At 41.7% G+C, this 23243-nt stretch overlaps 1 protein-coding gene across 8 annotated transcripts in view; it reads right to left on the reverse strand.

Moving 5' to 3' along the window:
- The window catches only part of FAT3 (FAT atypical cadherin 3), a 451950-nt gene that overhangs the window by 393727 nt on the left and 34980 nt on the right, over positions 1 to 23243 (reverse strand). For all 8 annotated transcript variants that reach the window (XM_085216394.1, XM_085216393.1, XM_085216390.1 and 5 more), the window contains exon 2: positions 2290 to 2417. The gene's annotated coding sequence lies outside the window, so the exon portion shown is untranslated. The remainder of the gene's footprint in view (positions 1 to 2289; positions 2418 to 23243) is intronic.

The following is a 23243-nucleotide window of genomic DNA, read 5'->3' on the forward strand; positions in this document are numbered from 1 at the left end:
CAGGAGGAGAAAACAAAGATTCAAGCATTTTCCTTCAAACTGATTTCAATGGAGGTGGCTCCAAGTTTGGCACAAAAGCAGACAAGTATCTCCATCAAAGGCATGAAACCGAAAGCCACAAGAATCCGTTGTCATTAGACAATCCCACTTATATTTTTATGATATCGTTCTAAGAAGAGATAGAAAACTATGGCTTAACACACTTCCTTAGCACTACTTTACCTCCCTAAAATGTCACAAGGAAGAGTGGATAAGAGAAAGGAGGAGGATAAATTTATATAGCACTCACTGTTCCTTAGAAAAGACTGTTGTCATAAGCCATTGTGAATCCATTGTTTGTCAGCAAGCAGGAGCACCATGAGCTGGGCTGAGGCAGGCACTACAAGACAGCTCCAAGGAGCTGCTCCATCTCCACCATGTGTGGCATGGCTTGAGTGCGCCTGGGCTCAATGGGCTCTACTCCACAATTCAGGTTTGGACTGCTTTACAGCACAAAGCAAGACCTTACGGCTTCTTAGCACCGTACTGCTCTTTTTCCCCAGAAGAAAAACTTCACTGAGCAAAAGGCACCCAGGCCACTAATTGTACCTGCAGCTAGCCTACATCTCATCTGAAGACCTAGTGAAAATATAGCAATAAGAACTGCTGCTGACAGTATCTAGCACTACACAAACACAAACATGTGGGCAGACTCACCTTACAGAAAGCACAGAATTTGGTTTGTTTCTCCCTTGTGTGCTACATGAGTAATTCGGTCTACGGATGTTTCTAGGAGAGGCAGTGGGGAAGCCATCCTCGCAGGGTAGCTAAGTGCTTGACTTCTGTGTATTTTTATGTGTTTGTCAAACACTTAGACACTACATGCACTTAGAATGCTTTAAATAAATGAAGTGCATCGGGGTTGTTTAGTGCAAAAGGCAATGTACCAATGCACCTTAACCACCTCCAGTGGAAATTATAACAGGATACGAGCATAGTAAGTGCAGTCAAAAAAAAAAAACTAATAAAAATAGGGTAGCAGGGTGAGAGAGGAAGAAATTTAAGACTGGCAGCATTGCTGCCTGAAAGAAATCAGGACAGTAGATCTGAGAATAGCTCAGATCATAAGATAGAAAGGGAGCAAAAGCACCTCCTATTTTACTACGACTGGGTCTGCTTACACTTCATTACAGGCAATCTAGGATAGGCAATTGTGTAATCAAGAGCCAGACGGCTTTACTCATTTATAATTAATTCAGAGTACTTTGAAAGTGAGCTTAGAAAACAGCCAAGTGTTTCCCTTTAAGGGAACCTCTCATAATGCTTCTGCAGGGCACCACAAGCAGAGCAGTTGTTCAGCTGAAGACAAAAGGTTTTCTTCTGACATAAATGAAGAAAATGTTAACACAGGCAGTGAAGCAGAGAGCATGGCCCGTCTTGAAGGAAGGCTCTAATCCAAATACTGGAGTTTTACAGTGAGAAACACAATTCTGGACATTTTTATACCATTTTAAGGATCGAGAGAAGTCTCAGTACATTATATTCTGAGATGAAAACAATTCATCGTCCAACTCATGACTGGACTAGATGATCTCGTAGGTCCTTTCCAACCTTGTGATTCCATGATTCTCTGATTCATTCTTCTATTTATTGTATATAGACATCTGCTCCCTTAAAAGCAATGATGCTAGAACAAACACAGTTCTTGGCTACAAAACCACAACCTCCCTTTGCATCTACTCACTACACTTGCCAGGAGAGTAGGTGTTAAAATTCTTTATGGTTGCATTGGCCCCATACAGTCGCCATTCTCCCTAGCCATCCCACTGTGAATCGCCTCGACAGCACTGCCCTGCATCCCATAACTGCTCATTTGTTCAGATCCTCAGGTATTCATTAGTTGTCCTATGCCCACACAAATAATTCAGAACATTAAATGCTGCCTTCCGTTTTGCGTGGTTGCTAATTTATCTACACTTTGCTTTTCGTCTGTAATTCACATTGACATTAATGGATAGACAAATATGTGCGTAGCAGAACAGAGGCAGACCAAAATAAATGAGAAAAAATGTGGTCACCAGAAACCAATTATACATTCAAAACTGCACAGTGGAAACCACCAGAGTGTTGAAATCAAGAGAAGAGGAAAATATACCAAAAACATACTTGGGCTGGGGGAAGAAGGAGGGTGCAGAGATTCAATCAGTCTCAGCCTCATAGAAAAGAATATAAATGTTTAGACATGAACAGACCTCTTAAAATACAGTTGCAGAGTTTGCTGGCAGATGGACAAACATACAATAAACTCACCAATGTGGAGACATATCAGGTAAGTCAGACATGAAATTGGCAGTCAACATGTGCAAGATGTGTCTTGTAAGGGCAAGATGTTCCCACCAAATACAAAGATGAATTCTCCAAGATAATCTGAAGTTGCTCTGTAAGAGAAATAAACATAAAACATTTAAAACTGTTCACCTAAATGCTGTCACTTGGAGCACATGGTGGTTTTGCTTCCATCGGCATTCTTCTCACTGCAACAAAAACCGAAGTCTTTAAGGAGAAGTACTCCAATAGTCTTGGTACTTTGAAAGCTGAACATCTGCCCAGATGGTCCTGAAAGAGTTAAGTGCTTCAGAGCTCAGATATTCTACTTCCTATGTCTCACCATAAGCACCAGAAGATTTATGTGCAATGTATTTCCAATTACAGATCTCCACCAGCTGGGCTGTCAATCAACCTGCCTATCCATTGCATGTCTTCACCTTCCTATGTTCTCACTGCACTTAGAGGCTCCCTCTCTCCCCCTACAAGCACACACAAAAGCATGACATCCCCACATTCCTATCAACAGGAGTAGGTTAAACGTTGCTTTAGATTTGCTTCTCCAGTTCAAGACAGACAGTACTGTCTCGCCAGAGCATCCAGGAGAACTACTGCAGCGATTAATCTGATACAGCAAACCTATTTAAAAAGCAGAATGTCATTTCCTCCTAGGCTTTTCCCATTAGCAGCCATTGGCAAGGAATGCAGAGTATGAAGGAAATCTGGGAGGAAAGCCCTTGGATTAGGACACAAAATCCTCCCACACTGGTACCAAAAGTCCAGATGCAAGGTTTAAAGAGGAAAGAAAATCCACTGCCCTATCACAGTCATTCATTATGTTTGTGCTAGGTGAAAAAAAGTGTGCAGATATGGCAACTCTGAGATCTCCAGAAAGCTCCTCAGATTCACCTGAAAGAGGTTTATCTCCCAGTAATTGCGAAGCCATGTCCTGAGTCTCAACTACTTTCTGCTCAGCAAACATAAAAAGTTCATGGAAACAGGTGCTCTGCTCAGGGTCACCATCCATCCCATTTTAATGGGTTATCCTTTATTTCTTCAATGCTCCAACTCGCTCTCAGCACCACACATCCTTTACTCAATTTCTCAGCCATGTGACTAAGGGAAATGCTGAATCAATAAACCTTTGCAGAGCAACACTGAGCAATATAACCAGTGATTAAATCTTGTTTTCAGCATGGAATTCAACCAGGAGAAACATAATTTAGAAAAGCTAACCACAAAGCTCTGAAAAAATATTTTCCTCTCCTGTTTGCTAAGATCTCCCATAGCCTTGAATTGGAAAAAAAGCAACCAACAGACATGGCATCATCCTTGAGACTTCGCCTGTTACAACACAATATAACCCCAGGCTGTTGTTTTTGCACCTGCATCTCACTTCCTAACCTCGGTTACAGAGAGGATGATTCTTGAAAGGTTAATTAGCAGCTATGTAAATAGAAAATCCTTGCTGCATACTGGAGTGAATGTGTTCTACTGTAGGGGCTGAGCACTGTGCAAAGGCCAGGGCTTAGAGACACGGTTACCAAGCCAGGTGCTCTAGCAGGACCCATAAGGCTTTTTTTTTTTTCCTTCAGAGTCCTTATCAGAACTCTCTGGAAATTTTCACCCAGCCTCGACTGCCTATAAATAGCGAAGTGCAGCCCCCGGGGGCCGCGTGGCTCTGTGCTGCTGGTTCTGAGTTGCTAAGGAGATGGCAGAGCAAAGGCTTGCAAACCATGTGGGGAAAGCGGTAGTGCGCTGGGATTAGGCCCCAAGCCAGGTAGGGGTCCTCCAGATCAGAAACCTCCCTTGGAAAATAAAAAATGAACATTCGGATGCAGATTCCCTTCAGTTTACGGAAAGACTGAAAAATGAGCCTGAGAGAGGCCAGGAGCAGGGAATGTCAGGACAGACATCCCTACCAAAAGACTCCTGGATAATTGTTACAAACCACCACCCGTCTGCGTTCTTGCAGCATCCCTGTTTCCTGAATGAAGACCTGGGTTCTTTATCGCAAAGTAATTATAGTTTATACTACACAGCACCATCCCAAAGCAAAAGGAATTTCTGAATCCTTTTAAGTCACTTCTGTGCAGACTTTATAAACATGACTGATATGCAAAAAGTCAAGCTTTGAACTGCAGCGCTGGAATAAACTCCCTAAAGGAACCGAGACCAGGATGATCACTTCTATGCAATCTTTTTCACATCTGAACATGCACCCAATTCATTTATCTCAGGCTAGATGCTGTCTGAATGGAGACAGAGTCTGCTCAAGACAGAGAAGGAAAACAAGGGTCATCATGAATTAAGGTTATATGTAAATGTGACTGTCTACCTCCTCTGGTCAAATTACATCCCTAAATAGATGATGACTCACAATGGCTGTGATGGTAGCAAACATCAGCCAGATTGAGAGCACAGTCTGACAAGAGGAGGTTCCGCATTTCCAGGATGAATGGAGATGTGATTTTACAGGGATATATAAGGCTTGTTTAAAGTTTATGCGGGAGCAACTTTGCAATTGCTCCTGGTGGACTGGAAAACAGCCTGAAGATAAACATATCTATAAAGCAGTGAAATTCTGCAGTACTTTCTAAGAACAAAACCCACAGGAAAACAACAACAAAAAGGTGTAGGAATCCCTCAAAGAAAGACGCAAATAGAAAAAAGCCAAGGTAGTTCCTACAGAAGAAGCAGAAAGGCAGTTCCTACAAGCAGAAATGGGCTGTGCTCTTATCCAGTTTCTCACCCAGATTACTTTCTTGCGATAGAAAATTAAATGCTTTTGTTTTCCAAGACTCAATCACAACTAAAATAATACATCTTAGCAGAACAAAGGCAGTCCCTCCTGCCAGCATTGTATTAGCTCATCTCTCATTGAAAAACAAAGAGTGAGCAGAAAAAGGTGCATTTTTCTCTGTGGCCAACGATGTTCCAAGCCACAGAAGTATCAAAGCGTATCCATAGCTAACAGATGCTTAGTGTTACACAAGTGAAAGAGAAAACTACTTTTTTTTCCATTCCCCAAGACAGCAAGGAAACCACATTAGGAATATTTGAGACAAAAAAGCAGAGAACAAGTGAGTGATCTGACTGTTTTGCCTTCCATCTTCCATAGATAATAACGCTCACACAAACTCACTGGTGACAAATCAACAAAAAAAGAAAGAGCGTATGATCACAGCTTATCTCTCAATGCATGTATTTCTTAATATAGGAAAGTGTATGATGGATCTGCCACCATCTGATCTTGATTGTTGTAAAACCAGTCACTCTCCCTTCATCTGCCAGAAGAGTGTTGGAGTGATGGGGGGGTATTTCTGGCAGCCTTATGGATGCAGAAGTGCTGAGGCATATTCCCAGAGGACAGCTGAAAGTTTCTTAGTAATTTCCATCTATTAGATGCCACTTCTGCACATTACTTGAGGATTTTCCAGTGTGATTTTGAGTTAATTAAGGATGATGAGGATGGGCAAAGAGTCCTCAGGTCTTATGGCTGCTACTGCATTTCATTTTTCTCCACAGCAGTTTTTTTTATGATGGTCTTAAAAACTCAGAGATCTGATCCTGTAGCTACTGAATTTTATGACATAACACATTCACTGAAGATTTGATAAAATATTCTTTGGTCATAAATAATCCTGGAAATAACTGGAAAAAAAAAAAGAAAAAAAAAAAACAGAAAAAAAAACCCCACTCCCTTGCATATTAAGCAGAAGGAAAAAAAGGTAAGAGTTCTTATTCAGTGCTATAGTGACAGTATAGCAGGGTCTATTGTGATAGGACTAGGGGACATGGTTTCAGACTAAAAGGGGAGATTTAGATAGACAAGGAAAATTTTTTTACAATGAGAGTGGTGAGGCACTGAACAGATTGCCCAGGGAGGTGGTGGATGTTGCTGGAGACACTCCAGGTCAGGCTGGACGGGGCTCTGTGCATCTGATGGAACTGTCAGCGTCCCTGCTCACTGCAGGGCAGTTGGACTCTATGGCCTTTAAAGGTCCCTTCCAACTCAAACGATTCTATGACTCTGTAACCCTATATACTACTTTGTAAAGCCCCAGTCTCTCACTGAGATTTCTGCAAACAAAATTATTTCTAACTTGATTCAGCCACTTTCCATTTGGAAAAAACCTTAATTTTTCAGGAAATTACAAGCACTGTGGAACCAGTGTAATTTGACAAGAGGTTGACTACAAATTATTCTTATGAGAAATATGACAGCCATGAGGCAATGAGCATAAACTGAAATATAGGAAATTATCTTTGAATATTAAAAAAATATGTATTTTCCACCATGAGAGTGGTCAGGCACTGGAAGAGTTTGTTCAGTAGGTTTGAGAAGTCTTCATCCTCAGAGATAGTCAAAGCCTGACTAGACATGGCCTTGAGCAACCTGCATGTGCTGCCCTTGCTCTGAGCTGAGGCTTGGGCAAGGTGTTCTCTGGCCACTCTGTATTAAACACAAAGATTCAAACATAACTTGTTTGTTAAGGCTGAAACTCTGCCCATAAACTGTACTGAAATACATATCATATGTAAAATGCACTGAAATTTTAATGGATGGTATTCCATATATGTGAGCAAAAGTTAACTAGAAGAGTACAACTAAAAGAAAAATAGTTGTGTTTTTTTTTAAACACATTTTGTATCTCCAACAAATTAAGTGCTTTGTCAAGCAATCCTCCTTTTCCATCAGAGAAACAGGTCTTCCACATGGATCCTAGTTTTCTGTCCCCACATTGCTATTCACTTGATGGCTAGGGCTACATTTCTTGTCAATCTTCATTTCCCTATGTCATGCAATTGACTATTACACTTCCCATATTTCCCTATCTATTTCCTCTATGTCTTAAGCTGGAGAAACGACCATGATTCTGTGATTTACAGTTACTAAAAATAACACAATGAAACAAATAAATGATGCAGCCCTTTATAGGTGTGGGAGTGCTGGCTATGGAAGCCTCTTCAGCTCCAGCTGAGTTTGAAAGTGCCTCTCATTACTGTATGATACATGGTCCAGCACTGACTGTGCAATTCTACAGCTCTTACTTAGCCATCACCACTAATGAAGAAGGGAGTTGGAACTGAGCAGCATTATTAGCAGCTTTGTCATCAGTGGCATCTATTCAGAACAGATCTGTAAGTGTCTTGGACAGGTCTAAGACATGCAGGGAAGACTGCACAAGCTCAGCTTCTGCCATGAGCGCAGGGCTGAAGCACAGAATGTGAAAACCTCCAAACTATGCTGAACAACAACAGCTGAACAAGCAGTATCTGAGCACACACAAATCTGGAAGATAAGAGCACATGCAGCAAGTACAATGGTGCAAGTCACCAGAGTGCAAAGTCAGAGAAGGGAAGCATTTGAGAGCCAGCAAATTAAATTCACAATCCTCTGAATTCAGCTATTTCTACAACACCAAATAAAGAAACCTTTCAGACAACAGGCAGTTTTCCTTTAATACACACGTGTTAAAAATAGTTTTTAAAAAGTGAGGGAAAAATTAAAAATGAATCAAGCATATGAATCAATATATTCCAGATAATAGCATCCCTACATATCCTGTATGAATGCTTTTCACATTCCTCATACTGATTTACTTCACATATTTATCAACCAGGCTATTGGAAGACTCAGTGCAACTCTCAGGTTTGCATGCATTAGAATTGTTGTCATATCCAAGCTGCTGAAGAGCAAAGGTTTGTTTCTGTGCTGAAGGCAAACCTTTCTCTGGGTGAAAAGAGAATAAAATTTCAGTAAGTGTGAGGATTCACGCAGGCATGTTTGTGAAACACTCTGCACTAAGTCTGTGCTCCTCTTGAGCATCCACAGAAGTTCAAGTCCTCAGCACTGCCTTGCCAAAGACACTGGGAAAAGCATGCTCAGCAAACACCATAGTGCTGAAAATGAGCTCTAAACATCAGGAGATGCTGCTGAGACTGCAAAGAGTTAAACACCAGAAGGCAATGCTCTGATCTCACACATCAGTGAAAGACCAGCAGCAAATCTACCCAAAGCAATGCTACAAAATAAACACAGAGCTCAATCAGACCTGAAAGCTCTTACAGAGAACAGTGAGCTAGATATGGACACGCATTTCCCAAGGTGAATTCCTTTTGTATCAGTGCAACCTCTAAATATTATCATTTAACCTTCCTCAGGATTTAGGCTTGATTTCCAACTGACAGCAGCCATTCACATCAGCCATGCACAATAAACCAAGAGAGCTTCCAGGATCCAGGGAGCATCCACTTGAAACATTTTGCCAAACATCAGCTGGGCTGAAAAATACAATAACTGTTTGCAAAGTGGGACCCACTTTAACTATGCCCTTAGTAAGATCAAGTGATCCATTTGCCACCTGAAGCTGAGTTCCTAAGAAACTAAATGATGAGATCCTAAAGGCACATTTTTTCCCTATATGCAGTGACAGCCCCTCTATTCGAAGTATGAATTCTAGCATTCTTACGATCTCTCAGCATCATCACTATCCATATGCAGTCCACACAGGGTTAACATTTTAAAATCCAACTCTGGAGCTTTTTGCCACCGTGACCAGCTGTAAAAGCTTAGGCGTATCATCAGGAATTCAGTGACACAGCAAAGGTCTGAATGTACACATACATTTCTGACTCTCAGGACGCAGAACGCAGACCAAAAAACTGTGCCCGTGACTAACACGTCCCATAATGCCTCATAAGCCTCTTCAGTATAAACTGATTCGGGAATGTAACAGTGGTCATAAACATTGCATTTGTAGAGAACTTTTTTTCCGAGTGGCTTTTATCCATGGGGCTTATGAAAGGGCGCAGTGAGGCCTGGCCATGGCGGCAGGGAGGCCTTACAGGAGCTGACAGGAGATCCTCGCGGAAACGGGCCAGGCCCAGATGCTGTCCCACAACTGACAAACAAAATCGGGTTTTCCACGTGAAAAGTGGGTCACGGCTATGGAGAGGAGGCCGAACCGAACGCCAGCAGGGACCCTCGGGCCTCTATTAGCAGTGCTATTATGCAAATGTAGCAGTGCCCATCAGCATGTCAGTCCTGCAGTGGGAGCTGCGCTAGGTGAATCTCATTAAAAGCCTCTTCCCCAGCCTACACTTGTTCATGCTGCTGTAACCCTCTGAACCCTGCTGAGCCGCCTGTCTTGCCCCCTTGCTGATCCCTTGTGGGCCATCTTCTCCTCCCATTAAGGTCCATTTGCAGTGCCACATCCCCATACATCCCAGCACAGTTTGGGATGGGGACACCAAGACTGCCTTTGCTTGCCCCCGACCACCTCTACCCTCCACTTTTCTTGCAAAGCCAAGTAATGGCCACACACTAAGAAGCCCAGAATCTTTTTTAAACATTCACATCTTTCCCCCAAAACTCTGAGCCCCTACAGGCATGGGGCTCCCACGGAGAGGACATGACCCAGTGCACACCTGGGACACATGTGAGAAGGACGGAAGCCCCAAAAGCCCGCTGTCCCACACACAGCAACCTCGGCCGAATCCTGAGCTTTCCCAGTCGTCCCCTTGGCGATCGTTATTATCATCTTCGCACAAAAAATCTGGACTTTTTAAACAGTGCTTAAATGATTCTCTCCCCCAAAGAATTAAATTACCATTTATAGTCTATTCTTCCTATTAAAAATTTATCAATTTATTCATCGCTTCTAGGACTGAGACCTTTCATTTGTTTTACAATGAAGAAACCTTTGATCCACAATTCTCCAAGGCTACCATTTTTTATTCTTTAGTTCTTCTCATTAAAAATAAAATACCTCTATCCTCCAAAACGCCTTGATGGCACACTCAAAATGCACACTGTGACAACGAGAAACTTATTTTAGCCTTACCTTGTGATAGGTACTTCAGAAGTTTAAAAGGGTTTGGGGTGTGGGTTTTTTGTTGATTGTTTTTTCTTTTCAGTACAGGACTGTTATGATTTAATAAAACCAAAGGGGTTCTACATCCAAGAATCACCAGGTTAGGAGACTGCAACCAGTTTTTATTTACAAAGTGAGCCAGAAGAACGCCTTACTCCCAAAGACAAATGCAAACAGCAGAAATAGTGTTCCCCAGAACTTCCCTCCCTGCATGCTGAATCAGGCCAACCTGAAGTGCATGTGCTCCCTGACAATCCCCAGGTCACCTCTAACTACCCCCCCCCCCAGGCTGCTTTTGAGGAGCAACTCCTCAGTTGAGCCCAAACCAGCCCATGCACTAAGGCTTACAGAAACAACTTGCAAAACATTTGGAAACCACATTTCAGCAATTCCTCCCCCCCATCCCCAGTTTCTCCTGTTCTCAACAGCTGGACACACAAAGACCCCTCTCAGCAAAACAACCCTTTGCATCTGAGTGTGACGATGACCACAGAAAGTAGATTTGCCTCCACTCTAACTACTAAATGTGCCTTTCACATCAGCAGCTTTGGGCTGCTCCTACAAACAAGACAAAAAGTCCAACTGGATTTACCATTCTGTGTTCCTGGTACAAGTCACATCTCACGCACTGTGAGGACTTTTGCATTAGTTTGCTCTGTACAATTTTCTCCATTTATATTATTATAGGCACATGCACTACACCTTACCCGTTAATAGAAAGAACTGAGGGCATTTGCATTAGTTTACTCTATGATGTTCTCCTTAGAGCTTCTCCTTCCCCATCAATAACAGCTACATTTCATTTGCCCAATCTCAGGTTACATGGTACACCCTGGCCACATCCTCCTACCTTGGCCCCATATGAAGCACTAGGGCATAACCATTATTTGTCACATGTTTCCAGAAGTCTGAGGAGAGCTGAGGGCTGTCACCAAAGCTTAGCAGAGTGGCACCTTCGTGGCCTGCTGCAGGAAAGCACCAGGGCGCAAAGCCAACGGAAGAGATTCAGCTATGATGCTGATGCCCCATCATCTATGGGGAATGGCTCATGGGTCAGATAGCATGCTAACATGCCTACAACGTTGTTCTCCTCAACATGAGGAGGAAATACAGTGAGAAAAGACATTTGCTGCTGATCCAGTGTAAGGTCACCATGTGTGGCATCAAGTGATTCTCCAGTACAAGAGCATCTCGTGGGCTTGTGCTGCACACACAGCTGTGCATCAGCAGGGCGTCCACTGTGCAAAGGTTTCTGATCTTTCAGTACACCTTGCTAAAAATTTTCCTTTAAATTCATTTTTATCCCAAATACACATTTCCCCCCATTTTGATCTCCACAGAAACTCTGATGTCTGTCAGAGATAATTCTGCATGAAATGCAGAATGCTCTTTGCAGTTCTTTTTTTTTAACACAGAAACATTTTCTATACACTGAAATGCTACTTTCTACTCACCTCCATCACAGAAAGCTGAGAAACAAAGACTAAACTCTGAAAAGTGACCGACCCTGTTCAAACCTGAATTCAGCTCAGTGCTGTGCTTAATCACACCCACAGTCATTCTGTGAGAGGTCAAGGAAAAAAAAAAAAACAGAAAAATCTAAGCCACTCATTTCCCAATGCTTACATTCAGTAATACCAAAGCAGACAAATGACCAGATAACTTGGAAGAGAAACAATAATATTCTCCACTACCAGAGCAAGAGTATATCACATCAGAGGACCAAAAACCACTTTGTGTCCAAGCCTCTGTTTAGTGCAAAGTAAACCCCCCAGCTGCTACAGGGAGAACAGAAAACCTTTGCCAACAGAACAGTCGTGCAGGAGCCCCCGCCATGACCAACAAACACTACCAAAGGTACCTGCGGTCCCTCCTCACCCTCAGCAGTCAGCAGCTACAAGCAGCAGGAGGAGCACAGTCAGCAGAAAGCACAGGCATCCAGAACACAGCTCCGTAAGATTGCACGTGGCTAAGTGTAGCTAATTACGCTTTTGTCACCAAATACAAGATGGACCAAAATATTACTGCCTTGTAAGTCGCTTGCACATGCCAGAATATTTCCACTCTGTATAAATGGATTCCTTTCAAATATTGTGAAAATGAATTCATCCCGCAGAAACACAACAGGCCTAACGGCATGTCACCAGATGTCACCCAGGCTATGATACAGCCACTTGAGTATGCTTTTCACCAGCATCGTGGAGAAGCCGCAAATGTCTGATGAGCCCCAGGAACGCAGGCTTGCCAAGCACTTGTCAATCTCCAGTGCATGTTATTCCTCTTCAGCAATCTCACGCCGGCATCTTGTTCCTGTGTATATAAAAGCTTGCTCAGCATGTTCAAATTGCTATAATTCTGACAGCCTAATCATTTGGCGAAATGCTGCCATATTAGCAGATAGCAGCTTGCCCTCTTTGCAAACAGGAGGCTTCTACTCCGTATCACTCATTCCAGGAGCAGGATGGACGAGGGGCCTTCACCTCCTGCTCCTGTTGGCTTGGTATTACTAATGATAGTTAAATGCCCGCTGCCCCCACAGCAGTGCTGACACACATCGTGGGGGGCTGGTTTACTCAGGCAAGACAAAGCACACACACAGAAAAGAGGCACTATTCCCATTTTACAGTGCTTTGTGGAGACAGAAAAGAACTTTCTGTGATAAAGGAAATGCGTGGGCTCAGAAGGCAAACTGTATTCATCCAACCCAGTCTTAGTCCAAATAACCATAATGTTATTGAATTTGTGCTCTGCTTAAAATGAGAGGAGATCAGAGGCTCTCCAAGTGTGGTTTGTAGTTAACCTTTGCTCCATGAGTCACAGGAATGACTGACAGAGGTCAGGCCAAAGGTTTCCCTAGCCCAATATCCTGCCCAATACTGGCCCACAACAGATGCGTATGGAGAAGGAAAAAAAAAAAAAAACTGGCAAAATACATTGTAATAATTCTACACCATCATCTAATTATCTGCAGCTTCCACATTTCAAGAACCAGAGAGGATTTCTTTCTTCTTAAGAGCATTTGATGGATTTCTCTCCCAGGAATGAGTACAGATGCTGCTTGTTGGCATGCAAACTTCTGGCATCAGCAAGGTCCAGTGGCAGTGAATTGCATGGATTCACTACAGACTTCCATCAGATCATTGCAAGTTCCATGTCTCAGACTTGAAACAGCTGGGAAGCCTGGTTATGTGACAGAATAACTAATCCTTCCCTTTCCAGTCAAGCAGCCTTTCCTTAGTGGTACCAGCTATTTTAGATACCATTACCATGCAGATAAGGTTATTCTTTGCACTACTTCAAGGCTGTCCTGCAGACAACACTAGGTCCTTGTAAAAAAATGCAGTGAAGTATGAAGATAAATAATATATTTAAATTTTGCAGCATGCCCTCCCAGTACAGTAACAGCAAGTAAAGTCCTTGACTTTTAGGCCAATGCTTCCCAAATGCTCTTCTATAGAATATGAACCACCTTCATCCAATAGTGCATTTTTTTATATAAACTCTTTCCACCCTCTCTTCCCATAAACAGTGGATCAAGTTACTATTAACTCTGTCTTCTTGTTTCTTTTTGCATTTTCTCCACAACTTTGATAATCATGTTAATGCTCACAATATTATTGTCAAGTCCTAGGCCGCTCAAAGAGACCAGTAAAGAGAATACCTTCACTGTATCAACAATTCATTGATCAATGTACAAGCTGGTTTGTACAGGAAATAAACAACCTCCATCCTGATCAAAGGTCCTGAACATGTTGCTTGACAGACTATATGGAAGTGTTTTAAACACTGCAGGGCACTATGTTTGCATTTAATCTTTTCTTTTTTATTACTTTGGGGTTTTTTTAAACATTTTTCCCCAACCTGTCAGTGTTTGCTTTCCAAGATTTGTTTATGCTATGTAAGCTGTAGGTTATTTCTGTTAGAGACCCTAATTTCCTCCTCTGCTGGGACTATAGCGATAGCCCCAAGGAAGTTTACACTGAAAGAGAAGAGCATGACAGTCAGTGAATTAAGTGGTTCAGAAAGAGATTCAATTAGCTTTCTCAGTGGTGGAAAATAAAGATTTTTTTAAAAAAAGGAAATTCTTGGCTGTTCCACTTTCCTGTCAAATGGACACCAATGAACAGTCAAAGAAAACAATAATCAAAATATGAAATCTAATAAAGAGTTATTTATCAGTGTAAGAAAAACACCAAAATCCGTCTTTGTTTTTCTTCAGGTATCATGTAAGATGAAAAATGTCTCTAATACCTCCCACTGAGTATCCCAGGACAACTATAGCAATGAATCTGCAGGAGCTGACTAGAGACACTCCTCCATAGATGTCACAATTTTCAGTGTGAAGCACATCCTTCACCTTTCCCAGGCCTCCTGTGGCGAGGACCACTGCCAGGTACAGAGAGAAAGGAATCACAAATAGATTCAACACAGAACATAAAAAAAGAAAACGTAGTGGGAAAACAGCCAGTTACCTGCAAATTAAGTTATACGCTTGCTGTCATCACCAGATCCACCATATGGCTGGAGCAGCCTGTGGCAGACCCACATTAGAGGCAGCAAAACTCCTGTGCCCCAGCAGCACCTGGCGTTGCTCCTGCCCTGAGCCTCCAGGAGCCATCCTGTGGCAAGGAGCTTTCCACACTCAGAATCTTCCTACACAAAGCATTGAGTTCTCCTGATGGTCCCTGGCCTTCCTCCCATCCTGCAAGAAACGTCTCTAAGTCCCATTTCTTTCCTTGGCAACTCTCTAAAAAGACAAAAGTGTAAGGGAGGCACTTTCCACCCTCCACACACACCCTATTTTTTATTTGGTAGCCAATTCACTGGCTGGCTGAGTTCAATTCATTTGTTTCTACTAGATGTTTGCTTTTTGGGCTGCTGTAAAATTAAATGGCAAGAAGCCTAGAGCTCCTGCACAGGCATCTTCCTTACCGTCTCCTAAGCCGCGAAATGCAGAGATGGTGTATTCACTCCAGTGAAGAAAGCCCAGCCAATATCTCCCCAAGCCTTAAAAATGCTTTGAAACCCAGTGTTGAAATGTCTCAGGACTGCTCAGGACTCATGTCCTGCTGGAGAAATCCCAACTGAACGAAATAATAATGCCAGAACTGAGAGAAGCCAGTGTTGGACTTCTAAGTTTTGAAAATGCCAGATATTTCTACATCTCATGTCTAAACTACTAAGCTGTTCCACCATACGCTAGTGGAAGTATTTATTATTTTTAATACATGCCTGCAGGCAGAGGCAAACAAAGTAAAAGAGAAAGATAACTGCCCCTTCAAAGGCATTGCCAGCTGAAACAAGAAAGCAGCATGTATGGTTTAATAGACTTTGTACTTTTGAATTTATGTACACCTACAAAAGGAGACAAAGCATTACAATCATAACATTCCTGACTCCAACCACTTCTTTGCATTTAAAAATACATTATTCTTTAATGGCACACTTTGGTCAACAGAACCAAAGGCAGGAAAATGAAAGACCTGGTTTCCTATTGAAAACTAAAGGCTTCTCATTAAAAGTTTTAAAAAAGAAAACTGCAATAGTAAGAAGATGGTGTCTACTTTTAGCTCCCTTTTCTTGTCCCTCCCCAGCTGTGTTCCGGGCCACGAAGATTAAGAAAGTATTAAGAAAGAATGTTGAAGGAAACTTAAAGAAAGGTGGCCTTTTCTTAAGAGCAGATTGTAATAACTGTAAGAGAAACTTAATCTGATTAAAATAACAATGACATTTTCCAAACCAGAACTGGTATTTAATAAGGAAGTCTACATACATAACAATAATTTTCACATTTTTGTGAACAGAAGACTATTTTATGATATACTATAATAGGCAATGTTCAGCTGTCCTTGGGATTTACAAGATGCTAATAACTGGTCTCCTGTACGTTGCTTACCACACCAGAAATACATTTAGGTAAATGTCACTGCGGTGGATGACTGATGTTACCCCACAAGGATTCCAAGTACCCTTGAGTCAACACACAACCTCTTCACAGTTTTCCTTGGTAATCACAGAACCATTAATGATGGAAATGACCTTTAATGGACCTTGGTCATCTAGACCAAGACCCCTGCAGTGAATAGAGACACCTACAGCACGATCAGATACTCAGAGTCCCTTCCAGTCTGACCTTGAGTGTTTCCAGGATAGGACATCTACCACATCTCTAGGCAACCTCTGCCAGTACCTCACAACCCTTATAGTAAAAAGCCTCTTCCTTATATCCAGTCCAAATCTCCCCTTTTTTAATCTGAAGCCATTTCCCCTTGTTCTGTCACGACAGACCCTGCTAAAGAGTCTGTCCCTTTCTTTCCTGTAGCCCCACTTTAGATATTGATATCTTATCTGAAATAAGACTGGCACAAAAGTCAAATTATGTTGGTAACCACCAAGGACATGATATGTGGTCCACATGGTTCATGAAGGCTAATCCTCGGAGAGACAGAAAATTGCTCCCTAGTCAACCTGTTTTGTGCACCACAGAATCTTACACAAGCAAAGCTGGTAGTGTACAGCAAAACCTCCAGCAGCTCAGTGATGGCAAAGGCTGGACCTCTGCAGCATCTGAGGGATTCTGCAAAAGGCATCAGCTCTCAGATTCCACTAAATTTCTACTGGTACATGTAACCTCTAATTTAAGAAAAAAAGGTTATAGGATGGCATATCCTTATTGAATAAGTGCCAATACTTGCTTTACAGTAGCCCTTAAATTCTAGGATCTCTTCCAGCCAGTTTCATATAACTTCCATTTCATTTCATTTCTACAGTCTACAGCCTCTTCACTCACATACCTTTTAAGTCATTATTTCCCGAAGTGAAAGATAATGTACCATTATTATCCTATATCTTAAGAAAACGGGATACAATACTAGATCAATATCCCAGCCTACTATTAAATGGCTACACAGCCAGCCACAAATCTTCCTGTCCTTATCATTCAAATAATGAAATACCTAAGGTTTTTCTCTCCTACAAAAAGCTCTTGAATTATCCTATTTTCCACTTAACAGCTTTATTTCTTCTTAAAGTCAGTTGCACATATTCTAATGATGCATTTCCTCTATTAGTTCTCCATCTGCAACTTATGCATTTGGATGAATTTAACTCCAGTGAACAATAAATTCAGATGAAGAGAAGCAAGCAGTCATCATACAAGCTTCTTCAAATCCATCTGCTTTAGTTCTGGTACAAGGGCAATCAAACATCTAGCGTTCAGCAGGGAACCATCGTCTATTTCAGCTGACATATCACAATGTCTCTGATGACAAGGCCAGAGAGAATAAAATGGGCATCCTTCTTGTAAGAAAAGGACCTTGAACTTTTGTCCACTCCACACATTTCATGTGGGCCAGAACAGCTATCCTATTGTATAATAATAACCTTGACCCAATGCTCTCCTCAGTAAGATTTGAACTAGCCTCCAAGGACTGAGTTACCCTATGCAGGTGGCTTCATTAAACACGAAATCACAAACTGGCTGGGGAAACACCTAAGTCATGGCTCTCCTTTTATATATAGCTTGCTTTGAGAATGCAGCTCCTTCAGAGAAGAAAGGAATGGAGGGTATTTCCTATTATAATGGCATTATAAGAAATGTCATAAACATTAAAAACAGTGAGCATGAGGGATGACTGCCTTCCAAGTCAACAACAAACTAATCTCTGTCACTCATTAAAAACAATTCCTCTAGAAAAACTATGGGTTTTGTTGCTGTTGCTGCTACCTTAGTTAAAAATAAAGAAACCAAAACAAAGCAAAGCAAAAAAACAAACAAAAAAACCCCAACCACTTTGGCTTCCAAACACATTCATTTCAGCATTAGAAGAGTTCTTCCAGTCCTGGTCTTATATTTCTTTCCCTCATTTTATTTGGCATTTGACAAAATGGTAGAAACAGAGAAGGCTAGCAAAGAATGACTGAAAGTGGCAATTCAAGAGCTCAGGTCACAGACATTCCCACTACACAGTCCTAGCAAAATATCATACTAGCACATTTCTAGCAAGCCTTCCTGGTTTCCTTATGGCCAATAAAGGACAACTACTCATGAAGAGTTTATAGCCAAAAAATGAAAGGAGGAAAAAAACAACACACTACGATTAGACAAAATTATTATAATATTTCTAGGAGAACTGCACTATGTTCTTAAATGTGGAAAAAAAATCAAGAAACCCCTTACAAGGGGTGCAGATGGAGGGGCCACAGCTGGGGACCCAGTCCCAAAATGCCAAGTTAGCATCCATATCTCTGCAGCACTTTCAGATGCATCAAGAGGAAGGGTTCCAGCTATGCTTACTATTAATACGCAGGAATTGCTCTGAGGCTCCTCTCAGTCTGCAAGAGTCTGTGTGGGATCCTATTGTCAAGGTTAGACAGTGCTTAGGGAAGAGGAAAGGAAAACAAGAGATTTCCATCCCTGGCTGATGGGTGTCCATCATGTAGAGGAGAACTCATACCACCGCCACGGCAGGGCTTGCAGGGAGCCCTCTGCCAACTTCCTTGCTCTAGGCAAAACAACAAAACCTCAATTTGTAACACAGAGAAACATCACTGTTCTGCATTAATTTGTTCTAGTCTGTGTCCCCTGTCATCCAGGAGAGTGGGGTGGATGACAAGTCTCAGGGAGCAGACCAAGCTGGGCCCACGCCGCCAACATGGCTGCCACAGCCCCAGTCATGCCCCCCTGGCCGATATTTGAGTTTCTTCACCCAGGAGCATCCATGTGGGCACCAAAGGGTGGTGAGGAGGTCTGCAGTCCTCCTACTCTCTGCTCCCAGCCATCTCTCAGCAAGCCAGGCACCGCCAGCAACAGAGCACGAAGACGGCACTGTCCCAGACAGAAAACCTTCAATTTGGTTTCAATTAGGAGAAACTATTTTGAAGACAACTCAGTTCCAGTTCCAGGCACTGCAATTTTCCAGCTCCCCATTTTAGAAAACTCCTTTCCAAATACCACTGGTCCTTGGCCACTGTACAAGCTGTGCTCTTTTTAGGTTGTGGACGTTAATCAAACTGCTCTTTATTTTGATTTTCTTCATACGACTCTATGCCACAAACTCTATTAATGTTATGTCTTGGAACATCAAAGTTATTCACAGATCAATCAAATTGACAGAAAACGTTCCTCTTGCTTTGGGAGAACTGAACTCAGCTGGCTTTTTAATAGGAGAATCTGACAGTGAAAAAAAATAAAAATAAATCTAAAAAATACCCCACACACTATAAATCAATGGATCAGATATACTGACTGTGAATGAAATTTCTCCAAGGAGGTGGAGAGGGAGCTGAGCAGCAGATTTTCCCCACAAGTGCCTCTGTGTATAGGTCTCCCCCAATGAGGATTAAAAGAAACTGAACATAAAATTACTTCAAATCCTGTCTTTTCTGTTTACTCTTTTGGAGCCTGCTGAAAATAGCTCCAATCCCTCACTCACATTGGGAACAAGACCTGGAGCCCTGCAGTGAAGTTTCAGCTTCTGTCACTATCAGTCAGCTGCTGCAGTACCACTGGAGGTTGAGAAGGGAGATGTGCAGGGAGGTGTGAGCAGCTCAGAACAAGCAACACAAAAGTAGGATGGCAGTAAGGAGATATCTTCCCTCTCTCCTCCTTCAAACCACAAGTCTCATGCTCACTAACATTTGGGCTATTCAAATCTCCCTGTTTCACAATTAGGTTAGTCTTAAGATTGCAAAAATGTAAATGGCAACTTTCTGAAAAAGCTGTAAACTCTGGGAATAATTCTGTCAGCAGCCAAAGCAAGGTGATATTCCTCGACACTTCTCCAGCCTCATGCTTAAAATGAAGGGGATCATCCTCAAATTTCTCAGTATGAACAACTTGAAATCTGCAGCCCATAAAAATACATTCCTATTTGAAAGATGCTACAGCATATTTTTGAGTTATGCTCTAACTGAGGGAAATGAAGCAAAAAGCACTGGACAGGGCTCTGAGCACCGAAGCTGAAGTTGCTCCTTTTCGTCGCAAGGGATTTGGATTAGATGATCTTTAAGGGTCCCTTCCAACTCAAGCTACTCAATGTTTCTATGGTTCTATGGTTCTATGTTCACACAGGGTGCTCCTAGCAAAACCCCAGGTGTGCACGAGCTCCCCCAGGCTCTCTGTACACACCAGCCAAGCCAGACGAATGGCAGCATCCTGCACACAAACCAGCATCACGGCTCTGGGCAATGCCACACACCTGGATCCCAGGATAGCATCTCATTTCAGTTCCTGTCATCCACAAAGCAGAAGGTGGTGTGTTGGTTGGCAAATCTGGAACTTCTACTGACAGAACATCATAGCTACAGATGGGATGGAGAGAAAAAAAAAGTCTAACTAAAGGTGGGCTTATGATTTAAGGACTAGAAGAAGCAAGTTTAATCTGTGATTGTTTCTTGCCCTGTTACCAGTCAAGAATTACTGGTTCTGCCATGTCAAAGCACACAGGGCTTTTGTTAACCTTTTCTGAAATGTTATATTTACACATCGTGGCTATATTTTTTCTGGCTGCTGCTCAGATGCTTAAGGAATGATAAGGATTCCTTACCGCATTAAAGGGGTTTAAAATGCAATGCACAGCCAAGCAATTTGAGAAGCAATCGCTATGTTTCTAAAGTGAACTTTAATCTAGAATTGCTCATAAAAATCATATTATGGCATACAGAAACAATAATGTTAATTAAATAATTTGCATTTACATAGCAATCGGTCCCAAGGGCCAAGCATATAGTAACACAATTCACATGAAGTACACCGTATGCTCAGCAGCAACAGATCTACAAGGTTTGACCTGAAGAAACCTAAAACCCATGTACCTTCAGCCTTCTGCCTATACGTCCGAAGGCAGCAAGCACTTTTAGGCCACCTCAAATTATGGAGCAGGATTTTTATTCTTAGTTATTAGCTGAGTGAGAAGCAGCCACACTTCCGGTATATTACATTTTCCATTTTAGTAAGCTGTACCCAAGGAACAGCAGGATCTTCATGCAGCAAGGAGATGCTCCACCCAAGCACAAGCAACCTGCTGAGCTTTCCTGGGTGCAGCATTGCACCTCTCAAGGAAAATGAAGCATGCAGGACTGTCCATCCTTGAGCCTCTTTTCATTTGTTTGGTACAAGCAAAGATAACTGTGAAGATATTTAACACCCACAACCAAGCTCTAATTCAATATTCTTGGTCAGACAGGATTTGTGCATGACAGAAATAGAACTAACCGCATTACAAGAGGAATGAACTCTTTCCAAGATCCTGCCCATTTTAAGAGCAGTGCCAAGCTCCTTATATTATGTAGGTCTCTTGACAATTTACTAAAGAATTAGTAGTGGCAAGAACCAGAAACACTAAAAGTACACTATTGTTTTTTAAATGAGGACACTGTCTCTCTATATACATACGTATATATATATATATACACAAATAAACACGCATAAAAGTATAGACAACCCCACCTTCATTTGTGTTTTTTTGTTAGATTTTCTGCCCCATTTATTAGCTTTGTTGGGGAAGCAGCAGTAGCTAATTTCATATTTGTTCTCAGCCAATTTGACTTTTTGGCTCACTTCCTATGCCCTGACAGAGTTGCTGTTTCCAAAGAAGGGAAAGCTACCATTGCCTTGCTGGAGATGGGGTAGTCTTTCTAAGTCTTCTCTGGCTCCATGGCATCCCATCAGCAGCAGACATTGCCACCTACAATGCCAACACCAGGAGAGACAAGAGCAGGTAATGCTACAGGACAGCTTGCTGTAGAGTTGGAGCTGCTGGATGAGTGAAGCCCTCAGACCTTACTCTAAGACTTCAGCTAAACACCCAATTCAACACAATTAAATCAAAAGGATGTTTCAAGTAACACAGATCTTCATAAGCTTGGAGATCCCAATCTTTTCGTAAAACACTGATTTATCTTTCTTTCTGGGGGAAAAAAAGACCCCAAAACCTCAAAAACAAAATAAAGGGTAAAGAGTTAATAAAAGGTTGGTCTAATCTAAGTCCCATCGGTTTCAAAGGGATTTGTATATGGCCCAGTGCTGCCATGGTATTTTTCACATCTGTGGGGCATTAAATGAAATAACCAAATCTTGAAATTGAAGTTGGATGTCCCTTGTGGCAGTGCAGAGGAACTAAGCCTTTTTCCTTGCTCCTTCATTTTCTTTTCATCTTCTGTTTTGTTTGCCACTGCTAACTTAATATACAGGAGTTAATTTCTTTCCTAACTTGAGGTATCACTTGGGGAGTATTGGGTGTTACTGTGGCGGCTGGAAGTCATTACATCTATATAAAAATTAACCTGTGGCACTACTCTTAATCTTTTTTTTTTTTTTTCTTTCTTATTTTATAATTTATACAAAAGCACCTGCCTTATTAATACTAAAGTTGAAATAATTGCTAATGCAAATAACTGCCACCCTAACTACATTAAATATGCAAATATAAATCACTAAGCATTTCGCTCAATCAATACAAATACAATCCCAGTCCTTAAGCTGCAGAAATACAAGGTATTCTGAAGCCATACAGCATGCACCAAGCAGAGATCAGTTTTCCATCCCACTCACCTTCAAGATAAACCTGTTGTACAAAATCAGCCCACCTATTTTAGCCAACTTAACAAGCAAAAAGAGATACTAATATTTATATTTCAGGAATAGATTTCAGAATAAGACCTTAAGGAAACAAGTAAAACAGACTGTAAAAGAAGAAACAATAGACAGAAAGCAACCAGAGATGTTGAACACCTTGAATATCATGGTTATATAAATTCAGACATTCAAACCACTAATCCTTAAACTCATTTCTGAAATGGACTCTTCCAAGCCACTTATATATGAAATACCTATCAGGTCTAAATTTAGGGAGGGGAATCACCATATCCCCAAAGCTAACTAATTGGGATGTTTGAATGTGTAATATTCTTCTTCTGGAAGTATTCTGAGCATGTCTATACCATTTTCCTGGTTGTTCAGTGCACAAAAGCAGCAGAGAAAATTAGCCTGTGTCAAGCTCCATGCTGCTATCACTAGACTGCAGCTGGTACCCAACATATCATTTAAGGCAAGCTGGG

Source organism: Meleagris gallopavo, chromosome 1 (genome assembly GCF_905368555.1).
Source record: "Meleagris gallopavo chromosome 1, MGAL_WU_HG_1.1, whole genome shotgun sequence".
In the NCBI taxonomy this organism is placed as follows: Eukaryota; Metazoa; Chordata; class Aves; order Galliformes; family Phasianidae; genus Meleagris; species Meleagris gallopavo.